The following is a 17192-nucleotide window of genomic DNA, read 5'->3' as shown; positions in this document are numbered from 1 at the left end:
TAAGTCACTTCAGCTGTGTCCAGTTCTTTGTGACCCCATGGGCTGTAGCCTGCCAGGCTCCTCTGTCTATGGGATTCTCCAGGCAAAAATACTGCAGTGGGTTGCTACGCCCTCCTCCTAGGATCTTCCTGGTCCAGGGATCAAATGCTTATGTCCTGTGTCTCCTGCCTTGCAGGTGGATTCTTTACCACTGAGCCACCGGGGACATCCCAGTTCCCAGCATGTTTCTATATAAATTAATGAGTATCTAAAAGTGCTCGACCTCAAAGGGTGTGGAGTCTTCATGATTTTGTTTTAGTTGATATCTTATTCTTATCCTAACCAGCCTTTCAAACTGATTCTCAGTTTATTTTCCCAGAAGCAGTGCATGAGAGGACCAGTTTTTCCAACATCTTTGCCAATACTTAATTTATCAATCTTCATAATGCTTGCCAGTGAACAGGTAATAAATAGTATCTCATTCCTTTAATTTGCATTCAGTGATTATTTTAATAGAACTATAAAACACCAGAGTTGAAAGAGACCTCATTCATCATAGAGTGCAACCACTCTGTTTAAAAAAGAATTTTTTGTATACGAGTAATATATGAACACATTATCAGGGTGAAAGTCTAACATGAAATAGCAGTATATTGAATTTTTAAAAAGCAAGTTTCCTTTTGCATCTTTCTCTGATCCTCTTGCTGATGTTAATTTGTTCATATATTATTCTGTCTTATGTATTACATATGTGCAGGCATATGTGGGCTTCCCTGTTGGCTCAAACAGTAAAGAATCTGCCTGCAATGCAGGAGACCTGGGTTCGATCCCCGGGTTGAGAAGATCCCCTGGAGAAGAGAATGGCTACCCCTCCAGTATTCTTGCCTGGGAAATCCCATGGACAGAGGAGCCTGGCGGGCTACAGTCCATGGGGTTCCAGGGCTGAACACTACTGAACGATTAGCACAGCACACGTGCATGTGTAAATGCAGAAAAATATAGCAGTGTTGATGGTGTTTTATGTAAAAGGGATATAGCTCTGTGTATTTTTCTGAGGTTATTATTTTCTCAAAACAACATATCAGAAATCTTTCCATATCAGCACACAGAGATCTACTCCATTTTTTAACTGCTGCATAAAACTCTGTAGTCTGGAGTGTATTAGTTATCTATTGCTGTGTAACAAATTACTCCCCAGTTTAGCACATTTCTTTTGCTGTGTCAGGTCTTAGTTGCGACACAGAGGTTCTCTCCAGTGCTGGTGCACAGACTCCAGAGAGCATGGGGTCTGTAGTTTGCACCATGCATGCTCTCTGGTTGAGGCACCCAGGCTCAGTAGTTTTGGCTCACAGGCTTAGTTGTCCCATGGCACGTGGGATCTTTGTTCCTTAATCAGGGATTGAACCCATGTCCCCTGCATTGCAAGGCGAATTCTTAACCACTGGACCACCAGGGAAGTCCCCCAATTTAGCACTTTAAAATAACATATGTTTATCATCTCCTCAGTTTGAGGCCAGGAATCTGGGAACAACTTATCCTGCTGGTTCTGGATCAGAGTCTCTCATGAGGTTGCAGTTGAGCTGTGGGCCAGGGCTTCAGTCACCTGAAGACTTGGCCAGGGGCAAAAGATTGGCATATAAGGTGTAAGCCATCACTTAAATGGCAGGAAGACTCAGCTCTTCTCTACATGGGGCTTTCTATAAGGCTGTTCACAACAAGGCAGCTTCCTTAGTGATGAAAAAGAGGGAGAGAACCCAGAATAGAAGCTGCTGCCTTTGTATAGCCTAAGTTCAGGAATGGCTGGCATGCCATCACACTGCCATGTGCTGTTGACTATTGGTCATACATAATAACACTGATTCAGTGGGAGAGGATTGCAGCTGAGGCGAGAGCAGGAGGTGGGGTCAATAAGGGCCAACTTGGAGGCCAGCTGCCACGTGGCGGTCTTCAGGTTTTCACAACATGCAGCATTGCACTGAACATCCTTAGGCTTCTTGATGCACCTGTACGTCTCTCCAATCCTAAAAGTAGAATTGTGTTCTTTTTGTTTTCATATAGGGAAATTGAAACTAGAGAAAGCGACTTCTCCAAGGTTATACTGCTAATCCCCTACAAGTCCAGGATTACAACTTCCATCACCTGACTTCCAGTCCGTTCCATTTCCAGAGCCATTCTGTGGGCAAGGTAAATATGAACTGAATTTCAATACATAACCTGAGATAAAACCTGGCTGGTAACTGTCAACAGTCAGTTCCCAGAATACCAGTGAACACATAACAGCAAATCTTGTTTGCAGGTGCTAAATGCATGCCACTTCACTGAAAGGCTAGCTTAGCCCATGTGTGAATGCCTGGTCTGCCTTGATTCAAAAGAAGCTGGTGGAAATGGGAATCCTTTCTATGCCATAATTAACAGAAACACTGTGGGCAGACAGATCTGTGTTTAAATCCCAGCTCTAACTCTTGTTACTGTTGAGTCACCCACAAAATTCCCCTGACCTGTTTCTTCATCTGTAAATGGGGATGTGCAGAATACTCACCACACGGGGTTGTGCTGAGGATTAGTCATGCTGAGATGTGTGCCATCTCAGGGGCTGGTCTGCTCCCATATGGGAGCTCCACGGGGCTGCTATTCTCTGTTCTTCCTGCTGGACCCACTTAAGTTCTCCATCAAGATTCCTGAGTGAAAGAACAACATTTTCTCAAAATAAGTGATGCTGACAGAGCCCATCTTATTACTTTTTCTCACCTTCTGTATCTGTTCTTTACGCTGACCGATGTTCTGTGGCCTGTGTTTCCTGTTGGAAACGATCCAGATTTTCACTGAATGTACATGCAGTGAGCATGAAGCCCCCTAGCACACATGCTCTTCCTGGCCCTGGTGTAGGCGGTCGTTGTCCCTGCAGGCCTCACCTGACTCCTCCTTACCTCTGCGACTCTAGCTCCAGCAGAGAGCCCAGCACTTTAGAAGTGTCTAGAATGAATCAGTGAGTGAATGAATGGGTTTTACCACAGAGGACATCTTGAGTACATCAGATAATCACCTGGATTTAAGATGTTGAGAGGATTGAGGGATGAGGAATGGCTTTGAGTTCTCAGATGTCCAGCAGAAAGAAGGAGAGGGTGGAGTGGAACAAGAAGAGGGGCAGAAGTTTCTATGTGGTCATTTTAAGGTGCCCTTAGGACTTCCAAGCAGACATTATCTACTGAGTGGAGCTTGAGAGAGACCATGACTTTTCACCAGCTGATTATTAGCAAAGGGGCTTTTGATCACAGGTCACTGGGTTTCCCTGAGCTTCAGGAAAGGATTTCTGGGACTGCTACAATCCTTTAGTATCTAAAGCCCACAGAAGTTTTCTGGCCAGAGCCAGACAAGGACAGAGATGTAGAGATGTAAAAGGGAAGTGACACGGGTCCCAGACAAGTGATTCCCAAGGCCAAACCCAGAGGATGCAAGCATCCTCTCTCTTTCAGGATCCTGAAAGGTCAGCTGACACCCTATCGGGAACACGTGAGTTTGGCTCCCCAACCCTGCCCTTACCCGAGCACTCACCCTACAGCCCCAAGGAAGACCTGATTCCCGGAGGGAGGCTGGCTCACTGGCTTCAGTGGTGAAGACCTGTTTCCTCCTCTGCTTAGGGAGCCATGCTGGTCCCATCAGCTGCCCTCACTGGTTATGAGGGAGGCGGACCATGGAGGGACATGGGTGGGAAGGGTAGGGCTCTGGGGTACCCACGCGGTGCCAGCGCTCAGCACAGCCACGATGCCACTCCCAGTGAGGCTCTGTGGGGCATGCCAGGCACTAAGCCTGACAAGCAGAGACAAGGACAGGCCAGACTCACACAGCGCTCTCGTTCCAAACCCCTCCACTGTTCTTCCTGAGGAAGCTTCCTGTTGAAAGATAAATGTTCTGTCTGTGATCAGACAGATTTATATTTATTTTCTTTTCCTCCCAGGCCTGCGCCAGCCCAGACAGGTCAAAGGACAGGATTCCAAGCCGTTGAGATGGTCTCTGGAGAAGCCTGGAATTTCCCTGTGTCACAAGTGTGGCAGAAAGAGGCAGGCTTGGGGTTGCCAGCACCCCAGGTTCCCTTGGCAAGTGGAGCATCTCTCAGGATGGGAAGGGGCCCCCACCTCTTTGGTGACCCTGGCCACTGGTTTCTGAATCTCTGGTTTCAGGAGCCTTGAGCAGCTTATGTTGCAGGAGCATGGAGTCATCACAGAGTATTTGCATCCAAAATGCATTTTCCTTCACAACAGTCCCCGGGTCAGAGTAAGCGAAGGCGATTCTGTGCACTTTGGTGAATCAGTGAGGGGTCTGTACCAAAACTGGGTCTTTAGATCTGACTGTTATGTTCCCTATGTGATTCTCATCAGAGAGCACTGCAGAGTTTCTGGAGAATCCCCTGGCAGACTCTACCAGGAAATGGGGTTCCGCAGAGGTGACTGTGGTGAATGACTAAAGACCACTCCAAGGGTAAACTTAAAAAAACAAAAACAAAAAAAACCTCCAAGACTAAATACCACTTAAAATATGTTTTTTATAATTTAAATGTAAAGCTTCCTAAAAACACTGTACTCAGCTAATATTCTTAAGCAAATAAATGGAGCAAACAGTGAAGTAAGACAAAGACAATTATTATGAGTTTACTTATATGTGTAATCTAAAAAAATAATACAAATGAATATATATACCAAAAAAAAAAAAAAAAAAAAACCACAGACTCATAAACAGAAAACAAACTTATGATTACCAAAGAGGAAAGGGAGGCAGTAATAAATTAGGAGTATGGCATTAACAGATACAAGCTTGTTGTTGTTCAGTACTAAATCATGTCTGATTCTTTTGTGACCCCATGGACTATATAGCCTTCCAAGCCCCTCTGTCCTTGGGATTTTCCAGGTAAGAATACTGAAGTAGTTTGCCGTTTCCTTCTCCAGGGGATCTTCTCAACCCAGGGATCAAACACATATCTCCTGCTTGGCAGTTGGGTTCTTTACTGTCTGAGCCACCAGGAAGCCCAAACAACAAGAATTTACTGTATAACACAGGGCACTACATTCAATATCTTATAAAAAAAATATATATGTAGCTGAATCACTTTGCTGTACACTGTTCACACAATATTGTAAATCAACTGTACTTCAGTTTTTCAAAAGCAAAATATGCGAGCTTAGGGACTATCTCAGGCCCACTGGGGAGGGTGGGGCAAGTGCCCCTACACAGGTAGCCCCAACGGTCTTGCTTTTGCCTTCTTGCTGTTGCTGCCTTTTTAGTTTTGTGATCTGTCCCTTTGTCAAGCTGTGAGCATCTCAGCAGCTTCTCCACCTTCTTGAAGTTACTCGTTCCAGGACTGGAGCCAAAATGTGGTCCCTGGGGAGCACTGAGGGGACAGTGTTGTGGGGGGGCAGGGAGGTGTGGCTCCACCTGTCCTCTACCCTGCAGAGTATAACTTCTCTTCTGTGGATCCCAGGCTCCTCATCTGGAACACAGGGAGTTAGCAAAAGTGTTTCTGTAAGGCTCTAAGCTTGGTAATTCCCATGAAGATATTCTAAAGTGACCTAGAACTCAAGAATATCAACCCAAATGAGATTACACTGTGGTTATTGGTTAAGCTGCTTCACTCTTCCTGTAAATGATGCACTTCTGTGGGCAGGGACCATCTTGTGTTCATTACGAGGGCGGACAGGCACGTGGATGGACCAGGTGGAACCAATGCACTGATTCTCTCCAGCTGTGACCCTTTCCCTGTCTCATTAGCTCTGTCACAAATTCTCTGGGAGCAAAGAATAGAGCTTTTCTTCCTGAGGTCTCCAAGCAGGGCTGATGGTTACTCAGGATGCACTGGTGTGTCCAGACAAGCTATTAAAGCATTGAAATACTTCTCTACAGTTGCTGCCTGAGCCTCAGAGAGCCCCCACCCCAGGATGCCCAGCATCTCATCCAATGCCCCCAGCCCCCCACCTGTCTGCTAAAGGATGATTCTTGATCTGGCAGGGCCTCCAGGACTCCACTCCAGCTCTGTGACTGCATCCTTCTCACTGGTCAGCGTATTCCCAAGCCGTTATTTAATGTCCAGTGATGGACCAGCCTGATGCAGATGGTGGAGATGCAGTAGAGGCCTGGTGAGTGCTATGAGAGCTGTTTGTTACCTGAGAATTGATATACATGGGCTCTGGTCCCCCCATGGACTGAGGGAGTTCTCAGCAGGGAAGTGGACAGTGTCTGCCGCCTGATGTCAAGAAAAGTTTACAGGGTCCCTGGCTGGACATAAGGTCCTCCAAGGACACCTGCTGGGGAAGGAAAATACAGACTTGCTGTCTTTGCCACCTCCATCCCTGCCCATCCATCCATCTGTCCACTCATCTACTGTTTGGGGACCACACTTTGGGTACATCAGTTCCAAGAAGGTCAGAGAGCAGGTCATGCAGAGGCAGGAAGATGGGCAAGGCAGTAGGAAGAGGGCAGACAGTGCCAGGAGCTGATCTGAGCCCCCACCCTCTGACCAGCCTGGAGGCCAGACTCTCAGAGCCTGTATTTTCTGCACAAGAGACAAAGTTAAACCTACCTTCCAGCTTGTTGTGAGGCCTAGTGATTCTAACACAGGATCTGTTCTGAGCCCCCGGTTGGGGCTTCACCTCCTGATGAGATCTTATTTGAATAAATCAGGATGTAAAAGATGATATTTCATGCAAAGATGGGCTCAATAATGGACAGAAATGGTATATACCTAACAGAAGCAGAAAATACTAAGAAGAGGTGGCAAGAATACAGAGAACTATACAAAAAAGATCATGACCCAGATAACCACAATGGTGTGATCAGTCACCTAGAGCCAGACATCCTGCAGTGCAAAGTCAAGTGGGCCTTAGGAAGCATCACTACAAACAAAGCTAGTGAAGGTGATGGAATTCCAGCTGAGCTATTTCAAGTCCTAAAAGATGATGCTGTGAAAGTGCTGCACTCAATATGCCAGCAAATTTGGAAAACTTAGCAGTGGCCACAGGACTGAAAAAGATCAGTTTTCACTCCAGTCCCAAAGAAAGGCAATGCCAAAGAATATTCAAACTACTGCACAATTGCACTCATCTCACACACTAACAAAGTAATGCTCAGAATTCTCCAAGCTGGGCTTCAACAGTATGTGAACTGAGAACTTCCAGATGTTCAAGCTGGGTTTAGAAAAGGCAGAGAAACCAGAGATCAAATTGCCAACATCTGTTGGATCATAGAAAAATCTAGAGAATTCCAGAAAAACATCTACTTCAGCTTTATTGATTACACTAAAGCCTTTGACTGGGTGGATCACAACAAACTGTGGGAAATTCTTCAAGAGATGGGAGTACCAGACCACCTTACCTGCCTCCTGAGAAATCTGTATGCAGGTCAAGAAGGAACAGTTAGAACTGAACATGGAACAACAGATGGTTCCCAATTGGGAGAGGAGTACCTCAAGGCTGTGTATTGTCACCTTGCTTATTTAGCTTATATGCAGACTACATCATACGAAATGCCAAACTGGATGAAGCACAAGTTGAAATCAAGATTGCAGGCAGAAATATCAATAACCTCAGATATGCAGATGACACCACCCTTAAGGCAGAAAACTAAAAGGAACTAAAGAGCCTCTTGATGAAAATGAAAGAGAAGACTAAAATAGCTGGCTTGAAACAACATTCAAAAACTAAGATCATGGCATCCAGTCCCATCACTTCATGGCAAATAGATGGAGAAACAATGAAAAAAATGAGAGACTTTATTTTGGGGGGCTCCAAAATCACTGCAGGTGGTGACTGCAGCCATGAAATTAAAAGCCATGAAATTGGAAGAAAAGCTATGACCAACCTAGACAGCATATTAAAAAGCAGAGATATGACATTACCAACAAAGGTCTCTATAGTCAAAGCTATGGTTTTTCCAGTAGTCATATATGGATGTGAGAGTTGGACCATAAGGAAACCTGATTACTGAAAAATTGATGCTTTTGAAATGCAGGGTTGGAGAAGACTCTTGAGAGTCCCTTGGACAGGGGAAGGAGATCAAACCAGTCAGTCCTAAAGGAAATCAACCCTGAATATTTATTGGAAAGACTAATGCTGAAGCTCCAATACTTTGGCCACCTGATGCAAAGAACTGACTTATTGGAAAAGACCCTGATGCTGGGAAAGATTGAAGGCAGGAGAAGGGGACGACAGAGGATGAGATGGTTGGATGGCATCACTGACTCAATGGCCATGAGTCTGAGCAAGCTCTGGTAGTTGATGATGGACAGGGAAGCCTGGCGTGCAGCAGTCCATGGTGTCACAAAGAGTCAGACATGACTGAGTGACCAAACTGAACTGAACAGAGGGGTTACAAAAGTCTGCCTTGTTTGCAGAGATACATCAAGCTGTGTACTTTATATGTACTCCTTTCTGTATGTAAAATAGATACAGTAAAAAACTAAAACACCAAACATGTTCTCAGGCATCAAAAATATCATTAATAAAAATGTTGAGATGCTAAATCAAACAGCTAAGCAAAATCTAAGATTTTAGCTTTAGAGAAAATTCCTCGGATCAGTCATTTTCAATCATGAATTACCTCTTTCAGCACAGGGATGGGAGGGTATAAAAATTGTTTTGGGCACAACTTTCTTCGTGAAGCTGTTTAACTGGTGCCTTTCAGCAACAGGAGAGCTGAATACATAGGTCTGAGTAAGGATCAACAGAAACAAGGATCCAGTGAGTCAGGGGGTTGTTCAGTAGACACGCCTGACCAAGTAAATGTCAAGTTAGATGGGGTTAATTGCATAAAGATTGATGCAGGTTAAAAGGGAAGGGGAGAGTGATGCAGTCCTTACCATATGCCCAGAGGTGGGCCTTGGCTAATCGGAGCTAACGACTTTTTTATTTTTTATCCAGGAAGTGCTGCAGTGTTGACCTTCAAGGTTCAGAGAAATCTGTTTAGGACACAGTGAAGTAGACAGCTGTAATCCTGGCAACAGTGGAATTGCTAGGGTTTCGTTGTGCTGGAGGGGTGGGCTGGGGAGATGGTTTCAGGTCTTTATAATTTCAAAGGACAAGGAGCTGGGGGACTTTCTGTTTCATGTCTGCTCCTTCCTGCTTCAGGAATGCTTATGGTCTTCCCATCTTGACCAGTCTTTAGACTGGGCTCCTGGGCCTGCTTATGGGCAAATGCAGACAGTCGCCAAGTTCAAAGAAGACAACTTGTTCCTGTGAGCTTATCTGAAGCCAGGCTGTATGGAACTCAGAGTGCATGTCCCATGCAAACAATGCCCTAAACAGTGCTGAGTGCCCAGCCGGCCCACTGAATATGCCCTGGAAGTCCACCTAGTTCTAGGGACCCACCACCCTGTTCCCACGGGCAAACACTTCTCATTTGGTGGGCAGTGTGGAGGTGGGCTAACCTGAGTCCATCAGTGTTCCTTCAGCACACACTGATGAGCAACTACTCTGTTCCTCATTGGGGAAAAACACAGCGAGGTTGCCTCTACCTCAATGGCCTCAGTCAAGTGCAAAACTCAGGACAGCTGCCGGATACTTATACCCGAGACCAAAAGTGGTCCCATTAGTAATGTGTGTTGGGCGCAAAGGGGATTTCAAGGTGGGGATGGGATGAGGGGTGGTCACAGTCAAGTGGGGTAGAAGCAGGGAACTGAGGCGAGAGGGCGCAGCGGGACTTGGCAGAGGGCCGAAAGGCCAGGGTGGGGTCAGCATTCCAGGCCAAGGATCAGTACAAGGGAAGGCAGGACAGGCTTTTTCATGAGGCTGTAGGAGGACAGGCCAAGGCAGGCATGGGGCTGGAGAGGCCCTGAGATGGGTGAGGGGGTCTTTGTCAGAAGTCAGGCAGCAGTGGGCCAGGGACATGAACACCAAGAGCCTCACAGGACACCCCATGTTCCTGAAGCCTGGATGCCCCAAGGCAGGAAGAGGGGGAATTCTACAGACAACTTCTTTTTACAACTTGCCCAGCTCCTCTCCCAGATTTCTCCTCTTTCATGGGCCCAGTGACTCTGGGGAGCGGGGGGCAGGGGGAGGTGTGGAGGCACCTGTGTCCCGTGGGAAAAGTGGATGTGGGTTCAAGAGAGAGAATCTCCTTCCCCAGCACTGGGGAGAGGAGGGCTGTGTCTCCGTCGGCTCCTCAGACGGCCTTCCTGCCTCAGAGAGAGGACGCCTCCCGTCCGAGGGCAGATCCTCATATCAATGGAGTCGCGCCACTGAGGTTGTTCAGACAACTCCCTGATACACCCCTCTGCTCCTGGCAGAACTCTTTCTGGAGCAGCTAAACAGTGTAGGTAACATTCTGTGCTTTCCCAGGGAAGTCGGAATTCAGAGCCAGCCAGCCAAGTTCTTGTGGGTTCATTCATCTGGACACGAAATGGGAGGGGCAGAAAGAAGTCTCCTTAAAGCAAAAAGAAAAGAGAGCTGAAGACAAAGTCTGCAGGCAGTCAGAGGGCGGTCTGCCTAAAGCAGCTGAGGCTTGTAGGCCCCAAAATGTGTTCTCCCTGCTCCATGGGACAGTTAGCTAAGAATATGGCCATTCAGAAGGAAGCCTACCTTTCCCAGCATGTGACTAAGATCTAGTCAACAGGTAGGTGTCACTTCAGGACTCTTTTTTCAAGGGAAGAAATATACTTTTCTCCTTTTCTTCCTTCTTGGTGCCTGGAATGTGGATTTAATGGCTGGAACTGGAGCAGCCATTTTGGACCATATCTTGGGACGGAACCAACATATAGAAAAGCAACAAGGCCAAAGGATGCTGTGGGTTCTTGACCCCATGGAGCTGCTATACTAGCACTACCTCTGTATAGAGGCCCCTACCTCTGTATAGTTCTTTAAAAAGAAAAAACCTTGTATTTTGCTTAAGTCATTTGTTATTTTGGATCTCTCTGGTACTAACAGTAAGATGTAATATTACATCATTTTTCAAAGTGCAAATCCACCCTCTTCCCAGAAACACAGCCAGATAGTGGGTTTCTACTTGCAAGATCCATTCACATGCATCTAAAAAAAAATTCATTTCCTGTTTTTTGTACAACCACCGTAGGTAGGTATTATTGCCAGCATACCACAGGCAAGGAACTGGCAGCTCAGAGGGGTAAATGGTTTTATGGTTTGGCAACACTCTTCAGCTTAAATATGAATTACTGATGCCTGTGTCCCTCTCCCCTCCTGCCCATGATCATCTCCATGGCCCAGGGCGTGCTGATTGAACCCTGATTCCCTCCAGAGCTGAGGGCCCCACCCACAGCAGGTGCCCTGTAAATTTGTGCCAAATTGATTTGCTGTACATGCAGCAAGTTCTCCTCCATCTGAGGATATTGATTTCTTCTAAATTCCATTTCTGTGTTTGACATTCTCCAAGAAAGGGAGAAAAACTCTAAGGGGAGAAAAGAGCTCAGTCCTGTCAGGCGAATCTTTGGCCGGCAGAGGGCCAGGTGGCCAGGGCTGGGCAGTGTATGAAAGAGCCTGCTCTGGGATGTCAGAGGACCTGGGACAGACTGCCAGGGACCCAGAGCTCGAACCTTAAGAGAAAAGTCCCAGGAGGAGGACGGACTTCTGAAGCTGGGAGGCTCGGCCAGGACCCTACCCAGGTCCCCCTCTGGGGGTGGGGAGGTGGGCAGGAGGGGCCTAGGGAGGGCCAAGGAGCTGGCGGCATAGCCAGATGATTTGTAAGTATTCGTTGAACCTCACTGTCCTCCTCTGGAGCTGGGTGGCAGGCAGTTTCATATTTTGACGGGTGTGAAGAGCTGAAAAAGAAATAAAATGAAATCGGGCCACCTGGCTATAAGGAAAAACCACTGCCCCAGATTTGCAAAGCTCCTGCTAGGAAGGAGGGACCCAAGCATTCTACCTCATGATGGAAATAGCTGTTTTAATCCCCACATTCAACCAAAGGCTCTTCACTGGGTTCAAAGGTCATCACCTTTGATCTGCCCATCAGTTCTTTGAGCACAGAGGCAGGCATTGCCCCTTTCAACAGATGAGGAGCCTGAATCCCAGAAAAGGAAAATGACTCACCCGAGGTCACTCAGCACCAAAGCTAGAGTCCCAGTGTCCCCGCCTCCACTACCTGCAGCTGGCAGGGGATAAACCTGGAGAGAGTGGTCAGCTTCATCTGCTCACCAGCCTGCAAACCCACGATGCTCCCTGCTGCCATACCCAAAATGTAGGCCACAGGAGGGGAGAGTGGTGACAGGCTGGGCCACTTTGAATGGGAGCCTGCACCCCACGAACAATTCCAGGGCTGTGGAGTGCTACAGCCTGGCGGGGCAAGCAGAAGGTGAGGACAGCGGCCCACAGAGGGGAGGGGACTTGCCCCAGACCCCACAGCAAGGGCAGGGGCAGAACCAGACTGCAGCAGGCTCAAGTGCCACTCTCTCTGAGGAGCTCTCATTCATCCTCCTTCCCCAGGGCCCTCCGACACCTGTGACACCCTTGCTGTGCCCTGTCATGTGTGTCACATGTAATCACTGACCCAGGTCTTGGTGCTCCAACTACTGGGTGCTCCGTGAGCATGCCCCTGTGCCTGGGTGCCCCTTGGGTCCCTTGATATGAGAGAGAAGTCGGAGTGGCCTCCTGATGGAATGAAGTTGGCTGTGTCTAAGAGATGCTGGGTTGGAGGACTCTATTAGGAGCTTGTGGTATAAGCTCTGGGTCCTGGAGGGCAGTCTGGAAGGCTAAGTGTGCATGAAGAAGGAGCCTTCATAGTGCTCTGGGCCAGGCCTTTCCCTTAGGCACTGGCAGAGCTAAGAGGAAGGATCCATGAATCAACCCAGAGTCAGCGTTCCAGTGACTGTAGTTGCAGCTCTTTAAGAAACCTGCCAGCTAGACGCTTTCAGATGCCCAAGAAGGGCCCCTTCTGCAAAGAAAAGTTGCCAAGACCCCAGATGGGCCTTCCTGAGCAGCCCTGGAGTCTTCCCAGGGCAATGGACTCAGCTCCGGAGGCCACCACCCTATCTGGCCACAGTCTGCCGGGGGACTGAGCAGTGTAACGCCCTCTGCCCCAAGTCCTGGGCTCCCACCCCACACCATGATTGATATATGTACGTGCAATCGTGTAACTTAAATAAATAGCCAAGTAAAGCCAAGCACAATGAATAATCTTAAAACTAATGAGAACCTTAAGTCAAAAGGATTAAAGCCTCTTGTGTCTTAAAGCCACTTTCAGGTGAGGGGCAGATGGCTGGCTGCTCAGCTCTCAGGGGCTGGAGAGCAAACATGGGGGCGGGGAGCACATACCCCACCCTGACCCTCAGTCCTTCTCTGTCTTCCCAAATGTTTCTAAGTGAGTTTTCAGGAATGTGAAGATGCTTGAAATGCAGGCCTGGTCACATATATGAAAGAGATTGTCTATTCCTTTTTTATTAACTTCAGCCCACAAATTCCTCAAAGACACTTCCCAGGACTGCAGCACCTAAATACTTTTGCACAGAATTTTATTCCTTTGATTTCACCTTGCAGGGTTTTGCAACAGCAAAATCTCAGTTCCCACTCCACTCACCGCCCCCCAGCTCTCATCAGAGGGCCCCTTCTAACACTCCAATGGGGGTCTTTGCTCCCCTGCATCAAACTTTCCCATGGCTCTTCAGCACCCAGGCCAGGCTTTTAGGTCTGTGTAAACCAGACTGAACAGCAGAATCACCTGGGAGCTTTAAAAATATAGTGATGCTCAAGCCCCAACCACAGAATTCGATCAGAATTTGGAGGGCAGGCGCTAATCATTTTTAAAAGCTCGCAGGTAATTCAAATAAATAGCCACTGGTCTAAAGAATAAAGCAGAGAGAGAGAAAGCTCCTCTTTACAGCAGAATGACAGCTAACAAATCCAGAAGGAATCAAAGAATTAGTGAAGCACCATCTGCAACCACTGATAGAATGATTGACACCTGCAAGTCAGTGGATGCTAAAACCATTGGGTGAGAGGTCAGAGCAGGATATTCACACAGTCCCCAAATAATACACAGTCTGCAGAGTATGAAAAGATGAGACTCGAACAGTGTGCTCAGAATGTGGTCCCCAGGGCAGCAGCATCTCCACCTGGGAGCAAATTCTCAGGACCCGCTGAGTCAAACTCCAGCACTTGGGGTTCAGCGATGGTTTAACACAGCCTCCAGGTGATTTGAGTTTGAGAACCACTTTAGGGTGGGCACCATGATAGGCTGCTCAGACTCCCTTGGAAAGAAGGCTTCATCATCCCCACTGCTGGGAGAATTGCTAGACAACAGCCTCCATTCTTGGCCCTGTGAGATTGGAGCTGAAGAAACCCACTGGGAGCAAGGTCTCATTGCACTCTGGGGTGTCCCACAGTGGGCGAATGAGTGATCAACGTAGGGATATAAAATGTCTGGCCCTTCCTTCAGTGCTGGATTTACTGCAGTCCTCCTCCCAGACTCCAAGCCCCTGGAGTCAGCTGAAGCCTCAACTTTTTTCATGCAATCCTGCCTCCGTGCCCTCCCTCCCACAGGTGTGGATCCTAACAGCTCTGCCCCAGATGCTGATCTTCATCTCGGAGTTCACTCCCCAGAGAGCCCTTTCTGCAGCAGCCCCGGAGGCCTCAGCCACCGGGTCGTCTGCAGCAGCACCATCTGCTTTGTCCTCACCACAGTGTCTCACTCACTCACTCACTCACTCTGTGCGGAGCCGAGAAGTCCAAGAGCATTTCTGTTCAGTGGTCAGGCCCGCCCTGGATCTCCGTATCACAGGTGGGGCTCAGAGAGGTGACACTGGAGGATCAGGGTTGGTCTGTATGAGGCCTGTATCACTGTCTACCAGGCTTCCATCTACTCTTCCTCCTGTATCCCAGGGGTGCCCCATTCAAGAGGCTTGCTGGGGTTGGGGTGGGTTGTAGAGAGACCAGGAGCAGGGTCCCAGAAACTCATCAACACACTTGAGGAAGTACCGGGTTGACACCAGGCTTCCCACAGTCACTCCCCAGAGCAGCAGGCAGGGCTACTGAGCCTCTCAGACAGTGCTGAGGGAAAGGAAGCACATGCATAGCTCTAACACAAAGCCAAAAATGACGAGCGCCAGGAATGACACAGGAGAGGGGGCCCTGAGGGGACCAAGGGAGAGGCTGCAAGGCAGGGGAGGTGCAGGACACCAGGCGGGGACCCGGGAAGAGCCTGGGATGAGGGTGGCAGCCGGGCCCCAGGGATGAGCCCAGAGCCCAAACAGGTCTGTGGGGACAGCTGCCCTGAGGGACTGAGTCGGGGAGCCCTGGGGTGGGGAGGGCTTGCCCAAACCCAGAAGGCAATGGCAACAGCTGTAGCTCATGCCCAGAAAATGCAAGCTGAGTCCAGGCCTCTCCACCCTCCTGGGAGATGTGCGGTGGGGAGGGAAGGGCAGGGGACTCAGAATCAGACGCTCTGGCCACATCTCAGCTCTGCCACTTGCTAACTGTGAAGCTTTGAGCCAGTAATTTAATATTGGTAAGCCCCGTATTCCTCTGTTAAATTGGTGCAGTATGTGCTTCTTTCAGTTTTTCATTAGGTTTACATAATATGAGAGATGTAAAAAGCACCTGGAACAGAGGAGGCCCACAATGTTTACTCCATCCTGTTTCACTTGTGGCCAATGACTTGGAAATGAACACGAAATGGCCACAATTACCCTTGAAATCGACTCAATGGACATGAGTTTGAGCAAACTCCAGGAGATAGTGAAGTACAGGGAAGCCTAGTGTGTTGCAGTCCATGGGGTCGTAAAGAGTAGGACACGACTGAGCAACTGAACAACACCCCTGAAATCAGGCAGGTCATACCAAATGGGCCCAACCTGCAAAATGTTCTTACCCATCCTTGGATAATTACTCCAAAACATCAATTCTTTAAAAAAAAATTCTGTAGTGAAATAAATTTGAGTTGCCCTACAATAAAAATAGACATAATTCTCTCCTGCGGGACTTCTCAGAGACTTTAATATGTACACAAGAACACTGTGAATCTCTGAGAAAGGAATCCAGTGTGGGTCTAGGCTTTTCCAAACATTTGTCCAAAAAACCTTTTGACTCTGTCCACAAAACCTTTTTTTTTTTTTTTCTAAATAGCCATTAATATGTTCTGAGAGATGCTGAGCTAAGCTCATTCCATTACTTTACAGATGGAAAACTGCAGCCCAGAGGAAGGAATCAGCATACTCAGGGTAGAGAAACAGAGCGGTGATGAGAAGCCAGCCTTCCACCATTTCCGGGAGCCTGGAAAAACGGTAGGAGATATTTCCTGACATTCTGGAGCAAGACGGGGTGGGGCGGGTACTGGTGGGCAAATGGTGTGGTGGGGCTTGGCTCCTCCGGCTGACTCGGGTCACGTGACAGCCCACTGCCATTCACAGCCGTGTTATTAGAGAGCTCCTGATGATCCTGGTCCCTTCGTATTTTGTTGCACCTGTGTCTGCCTGAGCTTCTCATCAGAATTTTCTGTGTGATCTGAGCCGGGTACCTAGCTCTTCCCTCAGCCTCGTTGCCAGCAAAGGCTCCATGAAAATAAGACGTGTGTCAGTGACCAGTGGTGCCGTCATTCTCCACACTGGGGGCGCTGGGGGGAGGGGCAGAGAAACGGACAGGGGACAGCTTGGCACCAAGGCCACTTACAGGCATGAAGAGAATAAAAGGTCCTCTCTTCCCTCTGCCTGGAAAGCTCTCCTTCCCCTAGCCATATGGGCAGAGATACCCAGCTTCTCCCAGCAAGCGTTTCCTTCTGCATGCTCAGGCAAGACTGAGCTGATTGATAATACTTTTAACTAAGAACAGACATTTGGCAGCTAGAGTCAGGCCCTCCTAAGTGCCTCTGCTGTTCATGCACTAGGCAGGTGGTCTTTGGGCTCCAGGGATTGTCAGAAAGGGAGGGGCCTTCCAACAGCACAGCCAATTAGCCAGCCAGCCAAATAACCAACCAACCAGCAAGCTGCCCATTTATCCAACTATATATCTAAGAGAACTAGGCAAAGAATGCTAGTAACAGTGATGTACTGGTAGGTTTAACCACTGGCAATCTGGGGGGAAAAACCCTGGTTTGTGGTGTTTGCCCATTTCTGTGGTGTAAATATTCTCACTGTGGTTGAATTCATGTTATCGTGATGTCATCAATGTAGAGTCAAGAAAGATGCCCAGTAGCCTGCTTTTAGATGGTTTATCCACCACATAGATAAAGATAACCTCAATAGCATAGATAATTGCAAAACCGTGTAAAATTATTAGGAATTGGGATGTTTT

At 48.0% G+C, this 17192-nt stretch overlaps 1 long non-coding RNA gene across 1 annotated transcript; it reads left to right on the top strand.

Moving 5' to 3' along the window:
- The first annotated feature begins 10390 nt into the window (after positions 1–10390).
- On the top strand, positions 10391–16178 carry LOC109556415 (uncharacterized). Its single transcript, XR_002180401.2, has 3 exons — positions 10391–10572; positions 14448–14685; positions 16082–16178. It is a non-coding gene; the product is annotated as an uncharacterized lncRNA (long non-coding RNA).
- Positions 16179–17192: the final 1014 nt, after the last annotated feature.

This window comes from Bos indicus, chromosome 1 (genome assembly GCF_029378745.1).
Source record: "Bos indicus isolate NIAB-ARS_2022 breed Sahiwal x Tharparkar chromosome 1, NIAB-ARS_B.indTharparkar_mat_pri_1.0, whole genome shotgun sequence".
Lineage (NCBI taxonomy): Eukaryota > Metazoa > Chordata > Mammalia > Artiodactyla > Bovidae > Bos > Bos indicus.
This window is presented reverse-complemented; position numbering and strand designations above follow the sequence as displayed.